The 21,271-nt window shown below is 43.3% G+C and overlaps 13 pseudogenes; all 13 read left to right on the plus strand.

The window, feature by feature from the left end:
• The first annotated feature begins 5 nt into the window (after positions 1 to 5).
• LOC130305596 (U2 spliceosomal RNA) lies at positions 6 to 269 on the plus strand (annotated as a pseudogene).
• Positions 270 to 1,743: 1,474 nt separating this feature from the next.
• LOC130305597 (U2 spliceosomal RNA) lies at positions 1,744 to 2,007 on the plus strand (annotated as a pseudogene).
• A 1,478-nt stretch (positions 2,008 to 3,485) lies between these two features.
• Positions 3,486 to 3,749, plus strand: LOC130305598 (U2 spliceosomal RNA; annotated as a pseudogene).
• A 1,466-nt stretch (positions 3,750 to 5,215) lies between these two features.
• Positions 5,216 to 5,480, plus strand: LOC130305614 (U2 spliceosomal RNA; annotated as a pseudogene).
• A 1,442-nt stretch (positions 5,481 to 6,922) lies between these two features.
• On the plus strand, positions 6,923 to 7,187 carry LOC130305557 (U2 spliceosomal RNA; annotated as a pseudogene).
• A 1,499-nt stretch (positions 7,188 to 8,686) lies between these two features.
• LOC130305599 (U2 spliceosomal RNA) lies at positions 8,687 to 8,949 on the plus strand (annotated as a pseudogene).
• Positions 8,950 to 10,417: 1,468 nt separating this feature from the next.
• LOC130305600 (U2 spliceosomal RNA) lies at positions 10,418 to 10,681 on the plus strand (annotated as a pseudogene).
• Positions 10,682 to 12,121: 1,440 nt separating this feature from the next.
• LOC130305559 (U2 spliceosomal RNA) lies at positions 12,122 to 12,386 on the plus strand (annotated as a pseudogene).
• Positions 12,387 to 13,875: 1,489 nt separating this feature from the next.
• On the plus strand, positions 13,876 to 14,139 carry LOC130305601 (U2 spliceosomal RNA; annotated as a pseudogene).
• Positions 14,140 to 15,627: 1,488 nt separating this feature from the next.
• Positions 15,628 to 15,891, plus strand: LOC130305602 (U2 spliceosomal RNA; annotated as a pseudogene).
• Positions 15,892 to 17,365: 1,474 nt separating this feature from the next.
• LOC130305555 (U2 spliceosomal RNA) lies at positions 17,366 to 17,629 on the plus strand (annotated as a pseudogene).
• A 1,491-nt stretch (positions 17,630 to 19,120) lies between these two features.
• LOC130305615 (U2 spliceosomal RNA) lies at positions 19,121 to 19,385 on the plus strand (annotated as a pseudogene).
• Positions 19,386 to 20,876: 1,491 nt separating this feature from the next.
• Positions 20,877 to 21,140, plus strand: LOC130305566 (U2 spliceosomal RNA; annotated as a pseudogene).
• The last annotated feature ends 131 nt before the right edge of the window (positions 21,141 to 21,271 follow it).

Genomic DNA, 21,271 nt, shown 5'->3' on the forward strand with positions numbered 1-21,271 from the left:
CGGTTATCCCCTCTAGGCCTTTTGGCTTAGATCAAGTGTAAAAAAAGAAAGGATCTTGCGACAGATCGCATCCTGAGGCACGTTTTTTTTTGTGTGAATACTTGCACTTGGGTGACTTGTGAGCACATACTGATACATACGTTCCCTATCTGGGGACCATAAATTAAATGGATTTTTGAGAAAGGGAGCTGATTTGGAAGCTTGCTTCTGTCGCCCTATGCATTGACCCGATGTGGCAGTATATTCGGGTAGTGAACAGTGCACCACCCCATTCCAGTGTTAAACAAGAAAGATTCTCATTTAATCCTCCGTGGGTGAGAATTTGAGTTTGAGAATTGGAGACCAAAATGATGAGTTGCACTGACTGGTTTATGAACGTCTATTCATTTAGCGTTTTAATGACCATGTTTGCACACTGATTGGTGTAAAAAAATAAAATAAAACTAAATAATTATAATCTAGCACACCTGTGCAGGTTTGACATGACATGACAGGTAGCTGTCTTGTGGGTGGTGCTGAATCCTGTTAAATGACGTGAGGGTCTCATGCCTATACACAAGGGTGTGTCATTGCTGTTGCTTGACCATGCATTGGTATCTGTGGTCAGTGAATGATAAAAACAAAATTTACCATCCATTGATGGATGGGAAATCCGCCATGAGGCATTTGTTTTTAGAAACTGCTGCTCACAACCAATGTTGCAATGGAGTGTCTCCATCTGCTGGTGGTATTGGAAAGGCATTAGTGCTATGACAGGGTCTGAAGAAGAAGAAGAAGAAGAAGAAGACGGAAAAAAATATATATAAAAAGAAAAAGAGAGAGAGAGAGAGAGAGAGACTGACTTAGTGAGCGAGTGAGTGAGAGAGTGAGAGTGAGTGAGAGTGAATGAGTGAGTGAGTGATTGAGTGAGTGAGTGAGTGAGTGAGAACAAATGAGTTAAAGCAAGTGAGTGAGAGAGATCGAATGAATGAAAGTCTGAATGACAGAAAGAAAAAAGGATGAAGAAAGAAGCATGAAGAAAAAAAAATGTATATGGAGTTGCTGACATGAGTGCAATCTACAAAGCCGTTGAGGCTGATCCTCATGGGAGGATTATTGCACCAGGACCCTTAGCACTTTTAAAATGCCATTCAATGCCACGGGCTAGATGTAAACTGCAGATGACCATGTTGTGGTAGTTACCATGGATACCCAAGTGATGTGTGAGCTAACACATAGGCCCAACAGATTCCAAGAAGGCCAGAATCACCAGCGGCACCACCATCGATTGTCAGGTCACCCGGATTCAGCAAATACCAGAGTCCAAAATGATGCAGGTTTATACTGTTAATTTTCAGTTTATCGTTACAGTTGGTGTTATTCCATGTCGGAAGGGACGCAGCTACAGCCAGTGGGGTAACTAGAGACAGGCAGGCAGCTATGTGCAACAAAGGTAGGCGTGTTGTTTTCATATGCAGATCTGAAATATTGTCTTATATGCAAGAGGAGGAGTGATGGGGGTTCAGGCAAAAGCCAGGCTATGGATTGCATTGCTAAATGCTCCATCAGAGTGCAATGGTCGCCTGTCCTTTTTTTAAGTGATGATGTGGGTTTAGCCTGTGCTGTATGTATGTATGGGTGGCTGACTGCCACCCACCCAGAGAGTGTATGGGAGGCTGGTTGGCTGCCAGCCTTCCTTCCATTCCTATGAGTAATGTGAGTGCTCATGAAGGGGACATGGTTGGGTCCACCCCTTTCCCGGTTATCCCCTCTAGGCCTTTTGGCTTAGATCAAGTGTAAAAAAAGAAAGGATCTTGCGACAGATCGCATCCTGAGGCACGTTTTTTTTTGTGTGAATACTTGCACTTGGGTGACTTGTGAGCACATACTGATACATACGTTCCCTATCTGGGGACCATAAATTAAATGGATTTTTGAGAAAGGGAGCTGATTTGGAAGCTTGCTTCTGTCGCCCTATGCATTGACCCGATGTGGCAGTATATTCGGGTAGTGAACAGTGCACCACCCCATTCCAGTGTTAAACAAGAAAGATTCTCATTTAATCCTCCGTGGGTGAGAATTTGAGTTTGAGAATTGGAGACCAAAATGATGAGTTGCACTGACTGGTTTATGAACGTCTATTCATTTAGCGTTTTAATGACCATGTTTGCACACTGATTGGTGTAAAAAAATAAAATAAAACTAAATAATAATAATCTAGCACACCTGTGCAGGTTTGACATGACATGACAGGTAGCTGTCTTGTGGGTGGTGCTGAATCCTGTTAAATGACGTGAGGGTCTCATGCCTATACACAAGGGTGTGTCATTGCTGTTGCTTGACCATGCATTGGTATCTGTGGTCAGTGAATGATAAAAACAAAATTTACCATCCATTGATGGATGGGAAATCCGCCATGAGGCATTTGTTTTTAGAAACTGCTGCTCACAACCAATGTTGCAATGGAGTGTCTCCATCTGCTGGTGGTATTGGAAAGGCATTAGTGCTATGACAGGGTCTGAAGAAGAAGAAGAAGAAGAAGAAGACGGAAAAAAATATATATAAAAAGAAAAAGAGAGAGAGAGAGAGAGAGAGACTGACTTAGTGAGCGAGTGAGTGAGAGAGTGAGAGTGAGTGAGAGTGAATGAGTGAGTGAGTGATTGAGTGAGTGAGTGAGTGAGTGAGAACAAATGAGTTAAAGCAAGTGAGTGAGAGAGATCGAATGAATGAAAGTCTGAATGACAGAAAGAAAAAAGGATGAAGAAAGAAGCATGAAGAAAAAAAAATGTATATGGAGTTGCTGACATGAGTGCAATCTACAAAGCCGTTGAGGCTGATCCTCATGGGAGGATTATTGCATCAGGACCCTTAGCACTTTTAAAATGCCATTCAATGCCACGGGCTAGATGTAAACTGCAGATGACCATGTTGTGGTAGTTACCATGGATACCCAAGTGATGTGTGAGCTAACACATAGGCCCAACAGATTCCAAGAAGGCCAGAATCACCAGCGGCACCACCATCGATTGTCAGGTCACCCGGATTCAGCAAATACCAGAGTCCAAAATGATGCAGGTTTATACTGTTAATTTTCAGTTTATCGTTACAGTTGGTGTTATTCCATGTCGGAAGGGACGCAGCTACAGCCAGTGGGGTAACTAGAGACAGGCAGGCAGCTAGCTATGTGCAACAAAGGTAGGCGTGTTGTTTTCATATGCAGATCTGAAATATTGTCTTATATGCAAGAGGAGGAGTGATGGGGGTTCAGGCAAAAGCCAGGCTATGGATTGCATTGCTAAATGCTCCATCAGAGTGCAATGGTCGCCTGTCCTTTTTTTAAGTGATGATGTGGGTTTAGCCTGTGCTGTATGTATGTATGGGTGGCTGACTGCCACCCACCCAGAGAGTGTATGGGAGGCTGGTTGGCTGCCAGCCTTCCTTCCATTCCTATGAGTAATGTGAGTGCTCATGAAGGGGACATGGTTGGGTCCACCCCTTTCCCGGTTATCCCCTCTAGGCCTTTTGGCTTAGATCAAGTGTAAAAAAAGAAAGGATCTTGCGACAGATCGCATCCTGAGGCACGTTTTTTTTTGTGTGAATACTTGCACTTGGGTGACTTGTGAGCACATACTGATACATACGTTCCCTATCTGGGGACCATAAATTAAATGGATTTTTGAGAAAGGGAGCTGATTTGGAAGCTTGCTTCTGTCGCCCTATGCATTGACCCGATGTGGCAGTATATTCGGGTAGTGAACAGTGCACCACCCCATTCCAGTGTTAAACAAGAAAGATTCTCATTTAATCCTCCGTGGGTGAGAATTTGAGTTTGAGAATTGGAGACCAAAATGATGAGTTGCACTGACTGGTTTATGAACGTCTATTCATTTAGCGTTTTAATGACCATGTTTGCACACTGATTGGTGTAAAAAAATAAAATAAAACTAAATAATAATAATCTAGCACACCTGTGCAGGTTTGACATGACATGACAGGTAGCTGTCTTGTGGGTGGTGCTGAATCCTGTTAAATGACGTGAGGGTCTCATGCCTATACACAAGGGTGTGTCATTGCTGTTGCTTGACCATGCATTGGTATCTGTGGTCAGTGAATGATAAAAACAAAATTTACCATCCATTGATGGATGGGAAATCCGCCATGAGGCATTTGTTTTTAGAAACTGCTGCTCACAACCAATGTTGCAATGGAGTGTCTCCATCTGCTGGTGGTATTGGAAAGGCATTAGTGCTATGACAGGGTCTGAAGAAGAAGAAGAAGAAGACGGAAAAAAATATATATAAAAAGAAAAAGAGAGAGAGAGAGAGAGAGACTGACTTAGTGAGCGAGTGAGTGAGAGAGTGAGAGTGAGTGAGAGTGAATGAGTGAGTGAGTGATTGAGTGAGTGAGTGAGTGAGTGAGAACAAATGAGTTAAAGCAAGTGAGTGAGAGAGATCGAATGAATGAAAGTCTGAATGACAGAAAGAAAAAAGGATGAAGAAAGAAGCATGAAGAAAAAAAAATGTATATGGAGTTGCTGACATGAGTGCAATCTACAAAGCCGTTGAGGCTGATCCTCATGGGAGGATTATTGCACCAGGACCCTTAGCACTTTTAAAATGCCATTCAATGCCACGGGCTAGATGTAAACTGCAGATGACCATGTTGTGGTAGTTACCATGGATACCCAAGTGATGTGTGAGCTAACACATAGGCCCAACAGATTCCAAGAAGGCCAGAATCACCAGCGGCACCACCATCGATTGTCAGGTCACCCGGATTCAGCAAATACCAGAGTCCAAAATGATGCAGGTTTATACTGTTAATTTTCAGTTTATCGTTACAGTTGGTGTTATTCCATGTCGGAAGGGACGCAGCTACAGCCAGTGGGGTAACTAGAGACAGGCAGGCAGCTATGTGCAACAAAGGTAGGCGTGTTGTTTTCATATGCAGATCTGAAATATTGTCTTATATGCAAGAGGAGGAGTGATGGGGGTTCAGGCAAAAGCCAGGCTATGGATTGCATTGCTAAATGCTCCATCAGAGTGCAATGGTCGCCTGTCCTTTTTTTAAGTGATGATGTGGGTTTAGCCTGTGCTGTATGTATGTATGGGTGGCTGACTGCCACCCACCCAGAGAGTGTATGGGAGGCTGGTTGGCTGCCAGCCTTCCTTCCATTCCTATGAGTAATGTGAGTGCTCATGAAGGGGACATGGTTGGGTCCACCCCTTTCCCGGTTATCCCCTCTAGGCCTTTTGGCTTAGATCAAGTGTAAAAAAAGAAAGGATCTTGCGACAGATCGCATCCTGAGGCACGTTTTTTTTTTGTGTGAATACTTGCACTTGGGTGACTTGTGAGCACATACTGATACATACGTTCCCTATCTGGGGACCATAAATTAAATGGATTTTTGAGAAAGGGAGCTGATTTGGAAGCTTGCTTCTGTCGCCCTATGCATTGACCCGATGTGGCAGTATATTCGGGTAGTGAACAGTGCACCACCCCATTCCAGTGTTAAACAAGAAAGATTCTCATTTAATCCTCCGTGGGTGAGAATTTGAGTTTGAGAATTGGAGACCAAAATGATGAGTTGCACTGACTGGTTTATGAACGTCTATTCATTTAGCGTTTTAATGACCATGTTTGCACACTGATTGGTGTAAAAAAATAAAATAAAACTAAATAATAATAATCTAGCACACCTGTGCAGGTTTGACATGACATGACAGGTAGCTGTCTTGTGGGTGGTGCTGAATCCTGTTAAATGACGTGAGGGTCTCATGCCTATACACAAGGGTGTGTCATTGCTGTTGCTTGACCATGCATTGGTATCTGTGGTCAGTGAATGATAAAAACAAAATTTACCATCCATTGATGGATGGGAAATCCGCCATGAGGCATTTGTTTTTAGAAACTGCTGCTCACAACCAATGTTGCAATGGAGTGTCTCCATCTGCTGGTGGTATTGGAAAGGCATTAGTGCTATGACAGGGTCTGAAGAAGAAGAAGAAGAAGAAGAAGAAGAAGAAGAAGACGGAAAAAAATATATATAAAAAGAAAAAGAGAGAGAGAGAGAGACTGACTTAGTGAGCGAGTGAGTGAGAGAGTGAGAGTGAGTGAGAGTGAATGAGTGAGTGAGTGATTGAGTGAGTGAGTGAGTGAGTGAGAACAAATGAGTTAAAGCAAGTGAGTGAGAGAGATCGAATGAATGAAAGTCTGAATGACAGAAAGAAAAAAGGATGAAGAAAGAAGCATGAAGAAAAAAAAATGTATATGGAGTTGCTGACATGAGTGCAATCTACAAAGCCGTTGAGGCTGATCCTCATGGGAGGATTATTGCACCAGGACCCTTAGCACTTTTAAAATGCCATTCAATGCCACGGGCTAGATGTAAACTGCAGATGACCATGTTGTGGTAGTTACCATGGATACCCAAGTGATGTGTGAGCTAACACATAGGCCCAACAGATTCCAAGAAGGCCAGAATCACCAGCGGCACCACCATCGATTGTCAGGTCACCCGGATTCAGCAAATACCAGAGTCCAAAATGATGCAGGTTTATACTGTTAATTTTCAGTTTATCGTTACAGTTGGTGTTATTCCATGTCGGAAGGGACGCAGCTACAGCCAGTGGGGTAACTAGAGACAGGCAGGCAGCTATGTGCAACAAAGGTAGGCGTGTTGTTTTCATATGCAGATCTGAAATATTGTCTTATATGCAAGAGGAGGAGTGATGGGGGTTCAGGCAAAAGCCAGGCTATGGATTGCATTGCTAAATGCTCCATCAGAGTGCAATGGTCGCCTGTCCTTTTTTTAAGTGATGATGTGGGTTTAGCCTGTGCTGTATGTATGTATGGGTGGCTGACTGCCAGCCTTCCTTCCATTCCTATGAGTAATGTGAGTGCTCATGAAGGGGACATGGTTGGGTCCACCCCTTTCCCGGTTATCCCCTCTAGGCCTTTTGGCTTAGATCAAGTGTAAAAAAAAGAAAGGATCTTGCGACAGATCGCATCCTGAGGCACGTTTTTTTTTGTGTGAATACTTGCACTTGGGTGACTTGTGAGCACATACTGATACATACGTTCCCTATCTGGGGACCATAAATTAAATGGATTTTTGAGAAAGGGAGCTGATTTGGAAGCTTGCTTCTGTCGCCCTATGCATTGACCCGATGTGGCAGTATATTCGGGTAGTGAACAGTGCACCACCCCATTCCAGTGTTAAACAAGAAAGATTCTCATTTAATCCTCCGTGGGTGAGAATTTGAGTTTGAGAATTGGAGACCAAAATGATGAGTTGCACTGACTGGTTTATGAACGTCTATTCATTTAGCGTTTTAATGACCATGTTTGCACACTGATTGGTGTAAAAAAATAAAATAAAACTAAATAATAATAATCTAGCACACCTGTGCAGGTTTGACATGACATGACAGGTAGCTGTCTTGTGGGTGGTGCTGAATCCTGTTAAATGACGTGAGGGTCTCATGCCTATACACAAGGGTGTGTCATTGCTGTTGCTTGACCATGCATTGGTATCTGTGGTCAGTGAATGATAAAAACAAAATTTACCATCCATTGATGGATGGGAAATCCGCCATGAGGCATTTGTTTTTAGAAACTGCTGCTCACAACCAATGTTGCAATGGAGTGTCTCCATCTGCTGGTGGTATTGGAAAGGCATTAGTGCTATGACAGGGTCTGAAGAAGAAGAAGAAGAAGAAGAAGAAGAAGAAGAAGAAGAAGAAGAAGACGGAAAAAAATATATATAAAAAGAAAAAGAGAGAGAGAGAGAGAGAGAGAGACTGACTTAGTGAGCGAGTGAGTGAGAGAGTGAGAGTGAGTGAGAGTGAATGAGTGAGTGAGTGATTGAGTGAGTGAGTGAGTGAGTGAGAACAAATGAGTTAAAGCAAGTGAGTGAGAGAGATCGAATGAATGAAAGTCTGAATGACAGAAAGAAAAAAGGATGAAGAAAGAAGCATGAAGAAAAAAAATGTATATGGAGTTGCTGACATGAGTGCAATCTACAAAGCCGTTGAGGCTGATCCTCATGGGAGGATTATTGCACCAGGACCCTTAGCACTTTTAAAATGCCATTCAATGCCACGGGCTAGATGTAAACTGCAGATGACCATGTTGTGGTAGTTACCATGGATACCCAAGTGATGTGTGAGCTAACACATAGGCCCAACAGATTCCAAGAAGGCCAGAATCACCAGCGGCACCACCATCGATTGTCAGGTCACCCGGATTCAGCAAATACCAGAGTCCAAAATGATGCAGGTTTATACTGTTAATTTTCAGTTTATCGTTACAGTTGGTGTTATTCCATGTCGGAAGGGACGCAGCTACAGCCAGTGGGGTAACTAGAGACAGGCAGGCAGCTATGTGCAACAAAGGTAGGCGTGTTGTTTTCATATGCAGATCTGAAATATTGTCTTATATGCAAGAGGAGGAGTGATGGGGGTTCAGGCAAAAGCCAGGCTATGGATTGCATTGCTAAATGCTCCATCAGAGTGCAATGGTCGCCTGTCCTTTTTTTAAGTGATGATGTGGGTTTAGCCTGTGCTGTATGTATGTATGGGTGGCTGACTGCCACCCACCCAGAGAGTGTATGGGAGGCTGGTTGGCTGCCAGCCTTCCTTCCATTCCTATGAGTAATGTGAGTGCTCATGAAGGGGACATGGTTGGGTCCACCCCTTTCCCGGTTATCCCCTCTAGGCCTTTTGGCTTAGATCAAGTGTAAAAAAAGAAAGGATCTTGCGACAGATCGCATCCTGAGGCACGTTTTTTTTGTGTGAATACTTGCACTTGGGTGACTTGTGAGCACATACTGATACATACGTTCCCTATCTGGGGACCATAAATTAAATGGATTTTTGAGAAAGGGAGCTGATTTGGAAGCTTGCTTCTGTCGCCCTATGCATTGACCCGATGTGGCAGTATATTCGGGTAGTGAACAGTGCACCACCCCATTCCAGTGTTAAACAAGAAAGATTCTCATTTAATCCTCCGTGGGTGAGAATTTGAGTTTGAGAATTGGAGACCAAAATGATGAGTTGCACTGACTGGTTTATGAACGTCTATTCATTTAGCGTTTTAATGACCATGTTTGCACACTGATTGGTGTAAAAAAATAAAATAAAACTAAATAATAATAATCTAGCACACCTGTGCAGGTTTGACATGACATGACAGGTAGCTGTCTTGTGGGTGGTGCTGAATCCTGTTAAATGACGTGAGGGTCTCATGCCTATACACAAGGGTGTGTCATTGCTGTTGCTTGACCATGCATTGGTATCTGTGGTCAGTGAATGATAAAAACAAAATTTACCATCCATTGATGGATGGGAAATCCGCCATGAGGCATTTGTTTTTAGAAACTGCTGCTCACAACCAATGTTGCAATGGAGTGTCTCCATCTGCTGGTGGTATTGGAAAGGCATTAGTGCTATGACAGGGTCTGAAGAAGAAGAAGAAGAAGAAGAAGACGGAAAAAAATATATATAAAAAGAAAAAGAGAGAGAGAGAGAGAGAGACTGACTTAGTGAGCGAGTGAGTGAGAGAGTGAGAGTGAGTGAGAGTGAATGAGTGAGTGAGTGATTGAGTGAGTGAGTGAGTGAGAACAAATGAGTTAAAGCAAGTGAGTGAGAGAGATCGAATGAATGAAAGTCTGAATGACAGAAAGAAAAAAGGATGAAGAAAGAAGCATGAAGAAAAAAAAATGTATATGGAGTTGCTGACATGAGTGCAATCTACAAAGCCGTTGAGGCTGATCCTCATGGGAGGATTATTGCACCAGGACCCTTAGCACTTTTAAAATGCCATTCAATGCCACGGGCTAGATGTAAACTGCAGATGACCATGTTGTGGTAGTTACCATGGATACCCAAGTGATGTGTGAGCTAACACATAGGCCCAACAGATTCCAAGAAGGCCAGAATCACCAGCGGCACCACCATCGATTGTCAGGTCACCCGGATTCAGCAAATACCAGAGTCCAAAATGATGCAGGTTTATACTGTTAATTTTCAGTTTATCGTTACAGTTGGTGTTATTCCATGTCGGAAGGGACGCAGCTACAGCCAGTGGGGTAACTAGAGACAGGCAGGCAGCTATGTGCAACAAAGGTAGGCGTGTTGTTTTCATATGCAGATCTGAAATATTGTCTTATATGCAAGAGGAGGAGTGATGGGGGTTCAGGCAAAAGCCAGGCTATGGATTGCATTGCTAAATGCTCCATCAGAGTGCAATGGTCGCCTGTCCTTTTTTTAAGTGATGATGTGGGTTTAGCCTGTGCTGTATGTATGTATGGGTGGCTGACTGCCACCCACCCAGAGAGTGTATGGGAGGCTGGTTGGCTGCCAGCCTTCCTTCCATTCCTATGAGTAATGTGAGTGCTCATGAAGGGGACATGGTTGGGTCCACCCCTTTCCCGGTTATCCCCTCTAGGCCTTTTGGCTTAGATCAAGTGTAAAAAAAGAAAGGATCTTGCGACAGATCGCATCCTGAGGCACGTTTTTTTTTGTGTGAATACTTGCACTTGGGTGACTTGTGAGCACATACTGATACATACGTTCCCTATCTGGGGACCATAAATTAAATGGATTTTTGAGAAAGGGAGCTGATTTGGAAGCTTGCTTCTGTCGCCCTATGCATTGACCCGATGTGGCAGTATATTCGGGTAGTGAACAGTGCACCACCCCATTCCAGTGTTAAACAAGAAAGATTCTCATTTAATCCTCCGTGGGTGAGAATTTGAGTTTGAGAATTGGAGACCAAAATGATGAGTTGCACTGACTGGTTTATGAACGTCTATTCATTTAGCGTTTTAATGACCATGTTTGCACACTGATTGGTGTAAAAAAATAAAATAAAACTAAATAATAATAATCTAGCACACCTGTGCAGGTTTGACATGACATGACAGGTAGCTGTCTTGTGGGTGGTGCTGAATCCTGTTAAATGACGTGAGGGTCTCATGCCTATACACAAGGGTGTGTCATTGCTGTTGCTTGACCATGCATTGGTATCTGTGGTCAGTGAATGATAAAAACAAAATTTACCATCCATTGATGGATGGGAAATCCGCCATGAGGCATTTGTTTTTAGAAACTGCTGCTCACAACCAATGTTGCAATGGAGTGTCTCCATCTGCTGGTGGTATTGGAAAGGCATTAGTGCTATGACAGGGTCTGAAGAAGAAGAAGAAGAAGAAGAAGAAGAAGACGGAAAAAAATATATATAAAAAGAAAAAGAGAGAGAGAGAGAGAGAGACTGACTTAGTGAGCGAGTGAGTGAGAGAGTGAGAGTGAGTGAGAGTGAATGAGTGAGTGAGTGATTGAGTGAGTGAGTGAGTGAGAACAAATGAGTTAAAGCAAGTGAGTGAGAGAGATCGAATGAATGAAAGTCTGAATGACAGAAAGAAAAAAGGATGAAGAAAGAAGCATGAAGAAAAAAAAATGTATATGGAGTTGCTGACATGAGTGCAATCTACAAAGCCGTTGAGGCTGATCCTCATGGGAGGATTATTGCACCAGGACCCTTAGCACTTTTAAAATGCCATTCAATGCCACGGGCTAGATGTAAACTGCAGATGACCATGTTGTGGTAGTTACCATGGATACCCAAGTGATGTGTGAGCTAACACATAGGCCCAACAGATTCCAAGAAGGCCAGAATCACCAGCGGCACCACCATCGATTGTCAGGTCACCCGGATTCAGCAAATACCAGAGTCCAAAATGATGCAGGTTTATACTGTTAATTTTCAGTTTATCGTTACAGTTGGTGTTATTCCATGTCGGAAGGGACGCAGCTACAGCCAGTGGGGTAACTAGAGACAGGCAGGCAGCTAGCTATGTGCAACAAAGGTAGGCGTGTTGTTTTCATATGCAGATCTGAAATATTGTCTTATATGCAAGAGGAGGAGTGATGGGGGTTCAGGCAAAAGCCAGGCTATGGATTGCATTGCTAAATGCTCCATCAGAGTGCAATGGTCGCCTGTCCTTTTTTTAAGTGATGATGTGGGTTTAGCCTGTGCTGTATGTATGTATGGGTGGCTGACTGCCAGCCTTCCTTCCATTCCTATGAGTAATGTGAGTGCTCATGAAGGGGACATGGTTGGGTCCACCCCTTTCCCGGTTATCCCCTCTAGGCCTTTTGGCTTAGATCAAGTGTAAAAAAAAGAAAGGATCTTGCGACAGATCGCATCCTGAGGCACGTTTTTTTTTGTGTGAATACTTGCACTTGGGTGACTTGTGAGCACATACTGATACATACGTTCCCTATCTGGGGACCATAAATTAAATGGATTTTTGAGAAAGGGAGCTGATTTGGAAGCTTGCTTCTGTCGCCCTATGCATTGACCCGATGTGGCAGTATATTCGGGTAGTGAACAGTGCACCACCCCATTCCAGTGTTAAACAAGAAAGATTCTCATTTAATCCTCCGTGGGTGAGAATTTGAGTTTGAGAATTGGAGACCAAAATGATGAGTTGCACTGACTGGTTTATGAACGTCTATTCATTTAGCGTTTTAATGACCATGTTTGCACACTGATTGGTGTAAAAAAATAAAATAAAACTAAATAATAATAATCTAGCACACCTGTGCAGGTTTGACATGACATGACAGGTAGCTGTCTTGTGGGTGGTGCTGAATCCTGTTAAATGACGTGAGGGTCTCATGCCTATACACAAGGGTGTGTCATTGCTGTTGCTTGACCATGCATTGGTATCTGTGGTCAGTGAATGATAAAAACAAAATTTACCATCCATTGATGGATGGGAAATCCGCCATGAGGCATTTGTTTTTAGAAACTGCTGCTCACAACCAATGTTGCAATGGAGTGTCTCCATCTGCTGGTGGTATTGGAAAGGCATTAGTGCTATGACAGGGTCTGAAGAAGAAGAAGAAGAAGAAGAAGAAGAAGAAGAAGAAGACGGAAAAAAATATATATAAAAAGAAAAAGAGAGAGAGAGAGAGAGAGAGACTGACTTAGTGAGCGAGTGAGTGAGAGAGTGAGAGTGAGTGAGAGTGAATGAGTGAGTGAGTGATTGAGTGAGTGAGTGAGTGAGTGAGAACAAATGAGTTAAAGCAAGTGAGTGAGAGAGATCGAATGAATGAAAGTCTGAATGACAGAAAGAAAAAAGGATGAAGAAAGAAGCATGAAGAAAAAAAAATGTATATGGAGTTGCTGACATGAGTGCAATCTACAAAGCCGTTGAGGCTGATCCTCATGGGAGGATTATTGCACCAGGACCCTTAGCACTTTTAAAATGCCATTCAATGCCACGGGCTAGATGTAAACTGCAGATGACCATGTTGTGGTAGTTACCATGGATACCCAAGTGATGTGTGAGCTAACACATAGGCCCAACAGATTCCAAGAAGGCCAGAATCACCAGCGGCACCACCATCGATTGTCAGGTCACCCGGATTCAGCAAATACCAGAGTCCAAAATGATGCAGGTTTATACTGTTAATTTTCAGTTTATCGTTACAGTTGGTGTTATTCCATGTCGGAAGGGACGCAGCTACAGCCAGTGGGGTAACTAGAGACAGGCAGGCAGCTATGTGCAACAAAGGTAGGCGTGTTGTTTTCATATGCAGATCTGAAATATTGTCTTATATGCAAGAGGAGGAGTGATGGGGGTTCAGGCAAAAGCCAGGCTATGGATTGCATTGCTAAATGCTCCATCAGAGTGCAATGGTCGCCTGTCCTTTTTTTAAGTGATGATGTGGGTTTAGCCTGTGCTGTATGTATGTATGGGTGGCTGACTGCCACCCACCCAGAGAGTGTATGGGAGGCTGGTTGGCTGCCAGCCTTCCTTCCATTCCTATGAGTAATGTGAGTGCTCATGAAGGGGACATGGTTGGGTCCACCCCTTTCCCGGTTATCCCCTCTAGGCCTTTTGGCTTAGATCAAGTGTAAAAAAAGAAAGGATCTTGCGACAGATCGCATCCTGAGGCACGTTTTTTTTTGTGTGAATACTTGCACTTGGGTGACTTGTGAGCACATACTGATACATACGTTCCCTATCTGGGGACCATAAATTAAATGGATTTTTGAGAAAGGGAGCTGATTTGGAAGCTTGCTTCTGTCGCCCTATGCATTGACCCGATGTGGCAGTATATTCGGGTAGTGAACAGTGCACCACCCCATTCCAGTGTTAAACAAGAAAGATTCTCATTTAATCCTCCGTGGGTGAGAATTTGAGTTTGAGAATTGGAGACCAAAATGATGAGTTGCACTGACTGGTTTATGAACGTCTATTCATTTAGCGTTTTAATGACCATGTTTGCACACTGATTGGTGTAAAAAAATAAAATAAAACTAAATAATAATAATCTAGCACACCTGTGCAGGTTTGACATGACATGACAGGTAGCTGTCTTGTGGGTGGTGCTGAATCCTGTTAAATGACGTGAGGGTCTCATGCCTATACACAAGGGTGTGTCATTGCTGTTGCTTGACCATGCATTGGTATCTGTGGTCAGTGAATGATAAAAACAAAATTTACCATCCATTGATGGATGGGAAATCCGCCATGAGGCATTTGTTTTTAGAAACTGCTGCTCACAACCAATGTTGCAATGGAGTGTCTCCATCTGCTGGTGGTATTGGAAAGGCATTAGTGCTATGACAGGGTCTGAAGAAGAAGAAGAAGAAGAAGAAGAAGAAGAAGAAGACGGAAAAAAATATATATAAAAAGAAAAAGAGAGAGAGAGAGAGAGAGACTGACTTAGTGAGCGAGTGAGTGAGAGAGTGAGAGTGAGTGAGAGTGAATGAGTGAGTGAGTGATTGAGTGAGTGAGTGAGTGAGTGAGTGAGAACAAATGAGTTAAAGCAAGTGAGTGAGAGAGATCGAATGAATGAAAGTCTGAATGACAGAAAGAAAAAAGGATGAAGAAAGAAGCATGAAGAAAAAAAAATGTATATGGAGTTGCTGACATGAGTGCAATCTACAAAGCCGTTGAGGCTGATCCTCATGGGAGGATTATTGCACCAGGACCCTTAGCACTTTTAAAATGCCATTCAATGCCACGGGCTAGATGTAAACTGCAGATGACCATGTTGTGGTAGTTACCATGGATACCCAAGTGATGTGTGAGCTAACACATAGGCCCAACAGATTCCAAGAAGGCCAGAATCACCAGCGGCACCACCATCGATTGTCAGGTCACCCGGATTCAGCAAATACCAGAGTCCAAAATGATGCAGGTTTATACTGTTAATTTTCAGTTTATCGTTACAGTTGGTGTTATTCCATGTCGGAAGGGACGCAGCTACAGCCAGTGGGGTAACTAGAGACAGGCAGGCAGCTATGTGCAACAAAGGTAGGCGTGTTGTTTTCATATGCAGATCTGAAATATTGTCTTATATGCAAGAGGAGGAGTGATGGGGGTTCAGGCAAAAGCCAGGCTATGGATTGCATTGCTAAATGCTCCATCAGAGTGCAATGGTCGCCTGTCCTTTTTTTAAGTGATGATGTGGGTTTAGCCTGTGCTGTATGTATGTATGGGTGGCTGACTGCCACCCACCCAGAGAGTGTATGGGAGGCTGGTTGGCTGCCAGCCTTCCTTCCATTCCTATGAGTAATGTGAGTGCTCATGAAGGGGACATGGTTGGGTCCACCCCTTTCCCGGTTATCCCCTCTAGGCCTTTTGGCTTAGATCAAGTGTAAAAAAAGAAAGGATCTTGCGACAGATCGCATCCTGAGGCACGTTTTTTTTTGTGTGAATACTTGCACTTGGGTGACTTGTGAGCACATACTGATACATACGTTCCCTATCTGGGGACCATAAATTAAATGGATTTTTGAGAAAGGGAGCTGATTTGGAAGCTTGCTTCTGTCGCCCTATGCATTGACCCGATGTGGCAGTATATTCGGGTAGTGAACAGTGCACCACCCCATTCCAGTGTTAAACAAGAAAGATTCTCATTTAATCCTCCGTGGGTGAGAATTTGAGTTTGAGAATTGGAGACCAAAATGATGAGTTGCACTGACTGGTTTATGAACGTCTATTCATTTAGCGTTTTAATGACCATGTTTGCACACTGATTGGTGTAAAAAAATAAAATAAAACTAAATAATAATAATCTAGCACACCTGTGCAGGTTTGACATGACATGACAGGTAGCTGTCTTGTGGGTGGTGCTGAATCCTGTTAAATGACGTGAGGGTCTCATGCCTATACACAAGGGTGTGTCATTGCTGTTGCTTGACCATGCATTGGTATCTGTGGTCAGTGAATGATAAAAACAAAATTTACCATCCATTGATGGATGGGAAATCCGCCATGAGGCATTTGTTTTTAGAAACTGCTGCTCACAACCAATGTTGCAATGGAGTGTCTCCATCTGCTGGTGGTATTGGAAAGGCATTAGTGCTATGACAGGGTCTGAAGAAGAAGAAGAAGAAGAAGAAGAAGAAGACGGAAAAAAATATATATAAAAAGAAAAAGAGAGAGAGAGAGAGAGAGACTGACTTAGTGAGCGAGTGAGTGAGAGAGTGAGAGTGAGTGAGAGTGAATGAGTGAGTGAGTGATTGAGTGAGTGAGTGAGTGAGAACAAATGAGTTAAAGCAAGTGAGTGAGAGAGATCGAATGAATGAAAGTCTGAATGACAGAAAGAAAAAAGGATGAAGAAAGAAGCATGAAGAAAAAAAAATGTATATGGAGTTGCTGACATGAGTGCAATCTACAAAGCCGTTGAGGCTGATCCTCATGGGAGGATTATTGCACCAGGACCCTTAGCACTTTTAAAATGCCATTCAATGCCACGGGCTAGATGTAAACTGCAGATGACCATGTTGTGGTAGTTACCATGGATACCCAAGTGATGTGTGAGCTAACACATAGGCCCAACAGATTCCAAGAAGGCCAGAATCACCAGCGGCACCACCATCGATTGTCAGGTCACCCGGATTCAGCAAATACCAGAGTCCAAAATGATGCAGGTTTATACTGTTAATTTTCAGTTTATCGTTACAGTTGGTGTTATTCCATGTCGGAAGGGACGCAGCTACAGCCAGTGGGGTAACTAGAGACAGGCAGGCAGCTATGTGCAACAAAGGTAGGCGTGTTGTTTTCATATGCAGATCTGAAATATTGTCTTATATGCAAGAGGAGGAGTGATGGGGGTTCAGGCAAAAGCCAGGCTATGGATTGCATTGCTAAATGCTCCATCAGAGTGCAATGGTCGCCTGTCCTTTTTTTAAGTGATGATGTGGGTTTAGCCTGTGCTGTATGTATGTATGGGTGGCTGACTGCCACCCACCCAGAGAGTGTATGGGAGGCTGGTTGGCTGCCAGCCTTCCTTCCATTCCTATGAGTAATGTGAGTGCTCATGAAGGGGACATGGTTGGGTCCACCCCTTTCCCGGTTATCCCCTCTAGGCCTTTTGGCTTAGATCAAGTGTAAAAAAAGAAAGGATCTTGCGACAGATCGCATCCTGAGGCACGTTTTTTTTTGTGTGAATACTTGCACTTGGGTGACTTGTGAGCACATACTGATACATACGTTCCCTATCTGGGGACCATAAATTAAATGGATTTTTGAGAAAGGGAGCTGATTTGGAAGCTTGCTTCTGTCGCCCCATGCATTGACCCGATGTGGCAGTATATTCGGGTAGTGAACAGTGCACCACCCCATTCCAGTGTTAAACAAGAAAGATTCTCATTTAATCCTCCGTGGGTGAGAATTTGAGTTTGAGAATTGGAGACCAAAATGATGAGTTGCACTGACTGGTTTATGAACGTCTATTCATTTAGCGTTTTAATGACCATGTTTGCACACTGATTGGTGTAAAAAAATAAAATAAAACTAAATAATAATAATCTAGCACACCTGTGCAGGTTTGACATGACATGACAGGTAGCTGTCTTGTGGGTGGTGCTGAATCCTGTTAAATGACGTGAGGGTCTCATGCCTATACACAAGGGTGTGTCATTGCTGTTGCTTGACCATGCATTGGTATCTGTGGTCAGTGAATGATAAAAACAAAATTTACCATCCATTGATGGATGGGAAATCCGCCATGAGGCATTTGTTTTTAGAAACTGCTGCTCACAACCAATGTTGCAATGGAGTGTCTCCATCTGCTGGTGGTATTGGAAAGGCATTAGTGCTATGACAGGGTCTGAAGAAGAAGAAGAAGAAGAAGAAGAAGAAGAAGAAGAAGACGGAAAAAAATATATATAAAAAGAAAAAGAGAGAGAGAGAGAGAGAGACTGACTTAGTGAGCGAGTGAGTGAGAGAGTGAGAGTGAGTGAGAGTGAATGAGTGAGTGAGTGATTGAGTGAGTGAGTGAGTGAGTGAGTGAGAACAAATGAGTTAAAGCAAGTGAGTGAGAGAGATCGAATGAATGAAAGTCTGAATGACAGAAAGAAAAAAGGATGAAGAAAGAAGCATGAAGAAAAAAAAATGTATATGGAGTTGCTGACATGAGTGCAATCTACAAAGCCGTTGAGGCTGATCCTCATGGGAGGATTATTGCACCAGGACCCTTAGCACTTTTAAAATGCCATTCAATGCCACGGGCTAGATGTAAACTGCAGATGACCATGTTGTGGTAGTTACCATGGATACCCAAGTGATGTGTGAGCTAACACATAGGCCCAACAGATTCCAAGAAGGCCAGAATCACCAGCGGCACCACCATCGATTGTCAGGTCACCCGGATTCAGCAAATACCAGAGTCCAAAATGATGCAGGTTTATACTGTTAATTTTCAGTTTATCGTTACAGTTGGTGTTATTCCATGTCGGAAGGGACGCAGCTACAGCCAGTGGGGTAACTAGAGACAGGCAGGCAGCTATGTGCAACAAAGGTAGGCGTGTTGTTTTCATATGCAGATCTGAAATATTGTCTTATATGCAAGAGGAGGAGTGATGGGGGTTCAGGCAAAAGCCAGGCTATGGATTGCATTGCTAAATGCTCCATCAGAGTGCAATGGTCGCCTGTCCTTTTTTTAAGTGATGATGTGGGTTTAGCCTGTGCTGTATGTATGTATGGGTGGCTGACTGCCACCCACCCAGAGAGTGTATGGGAGGCTGGTTGTCTGCCAGCCTTCCTTCCATTCCTATGAGTAATGTGAGTGCTCATGAAGGGGACATGGTTGGGTCCACCCCTTTCCCGGTTATCCCCTCTAGGCCTTTTGGCTTAGATCAAGTGTAAAAAAAGAAAGGATCTTGCGACAGATCGCATCCTGAGGCACGTTTTTTTTTTGTGTGAATACTTGCACTTGGGTGACTTGTGAGCACATACTGATACATACGTTCCCTATCTGGGGACCATAAATTAAATGGATTTTTGAGAAAGGGAGCTGATTTGGAAGCTTGCTTCTGTCGCCCTATGCATTGACCCGATGTGGCAGTATATTCGGGTAGTGAACAGTGCACCACCCCATTCCAGTGTTAAACAAGAAAGATTCTCATTTAATCCTCCGTGGGTGAGAATTTGAGTTTGAGAATTGGAGACCAAAATGATGAGTTGCACTGACTGGTTTATGAACGTCTATTCATTTAGCATTTTAATGACCATGTTTGCACACTGATTGGTGTAAAAAAATAAAATAAAACTAAATAATAATAATCTAGCACACCTGTGCAGGTTTGACATGACATGACAGGTAGCTGTCTTGTGGGTGGTGCTGAATCCTGTTAAATGACGTGAGGGTCTCATGCCTATACACAAGGGTGTGTCATTGCTGTTGCTTGACCATGCATTGGTATCTGTGGTCAGTGAATGATAAAAACAAAATTTACCATCCATTGATGGATGGGAAATCCGCCATGAGGCATTTGTTTTTAGAAACTGCTGCTCACAACCAATGTTGCAATGGAGTGTCTCCATCTGCTGGTGGTATTGGAAAGGCATTAGTGCTATGACAGGGTCTGAAGAAGAAGAAGAAGAAGAAGAAGAAGAAGAAGAAGAAGACGGAAAAAAATATATATAAAAAGAAAAAGAGAGAGAGAGAGAGAGAGACTGACTTAGTGAGCGAGTGAGTGAGAGAGTGAGAGTGAGTGAGAGTGAATGAGTGAGTGAGTGATTGAGTGAGTGAGTGAGTGAGTGAGTGAGAACAAATGAGTTAAAGCAAGTGAGTGAGAGAGATCGAATGAATGAAAGTCTGAATGACAGAAAGAAAAAAGGATGAAGAAAGAAGCATGAAGAAAAAAAAATGTATATGGAGTTGCTGACATGAGTGCAATCTACAAAGCCGTTGAGGCTGATCCTCATGGGAGGATTATTGCACCAGGACCCTTAGCACTTTTAAAATGCCATTCAATGCCACGGGCTAGATGTAAACTGCAGATGACCATGTTGTGGTAGTTACCATGGATACCCAAGTGATGTGTGAGCTAACACATAGGCCCAACAGATTCCAAGAAGGCCAGAATCACCAGCGGCACCACCATCGATTGTCAGGTCACCCGGATTCAGCAAATACCAGAGTCCAAAATGATGCAGGTTTATACTGTTAATTTTCAGTTTATCGTTACAGTTGGTGTTATTCCATGTCGGAAGGGACGCAGCTACAGCCAGTGGGGTAACTAGAGACAGGCAGGCAGCTATGTGCAACAAAGGTAGGCGTGTTGTTTTCATATGCAGATCTGAAATATTGTCTTATATGCAAGAGGAGGAGTGATGGGGGTTCAGGCAAAAGCCAGGCTATGGATTGCATTGCTAAATGCTCCATCAGAGTGCAATGGTCGCCTGTCCTTTTTTTAAGTGATGATGTGGGTTTAGCCTGTGCTGTATGTATGTATGGGTGGCTGACTGCCACCCACCCAGAGAGTGTATGGGAGGCTGGTTGGCTGCCAGCCTTCCTTCCATTCCTATGAGTAATGTGAGTGCTCATGAAGGGGACATGGTTGGGTCCACCCCTTTCCCGGTTATCCCCTCTAGGCCTTTTGGCTTAGATCAAGTGTAAAAAAAGAAAGGATCTTGCGACAGATCGCATCCTGAGGCACGTTTTTTTTTGTGTGAATATTTGCACTTGGGTGACTTGTGAGCACATACTGATACATACGTTCCCTATCTGGGGACCATAAATTAAATGGATTTTTGAGAAAGGGAGCTGATTTGGAAGCTTGCTTCTGTCGCCCTATGCATTGACCCGATGTGGCAGTATATTCGGGTAGTGAACAGTGCACCACCCCATTCCAGTGTTAAACAAGAAAGATTCTCATTTAATCCTCCGTGGGTGAGAATTTGAGTTTGAGAATTGGAGACCAAAATGATGAGTTGCACTGACTGGTTTATGAACGTCTATTCATTTAGCGTTTTAAT

The sequence above is a fragment of the Hyla sarda genome, unplaced genomic scaffold (assembly GCF_029499605.1).
Source record: "Hyla sarda isolate aHylSar1 unplaced genomic scaffold, aHylSar1.hap1 scaffold_1321, whole genome shotgun sequence".
Classification (NCBI taxonomy): Eukaryota; Metazoa; Chordata; class Amphibia; order Anura; family Hylidae; genus Hyla; species Hyla sarda.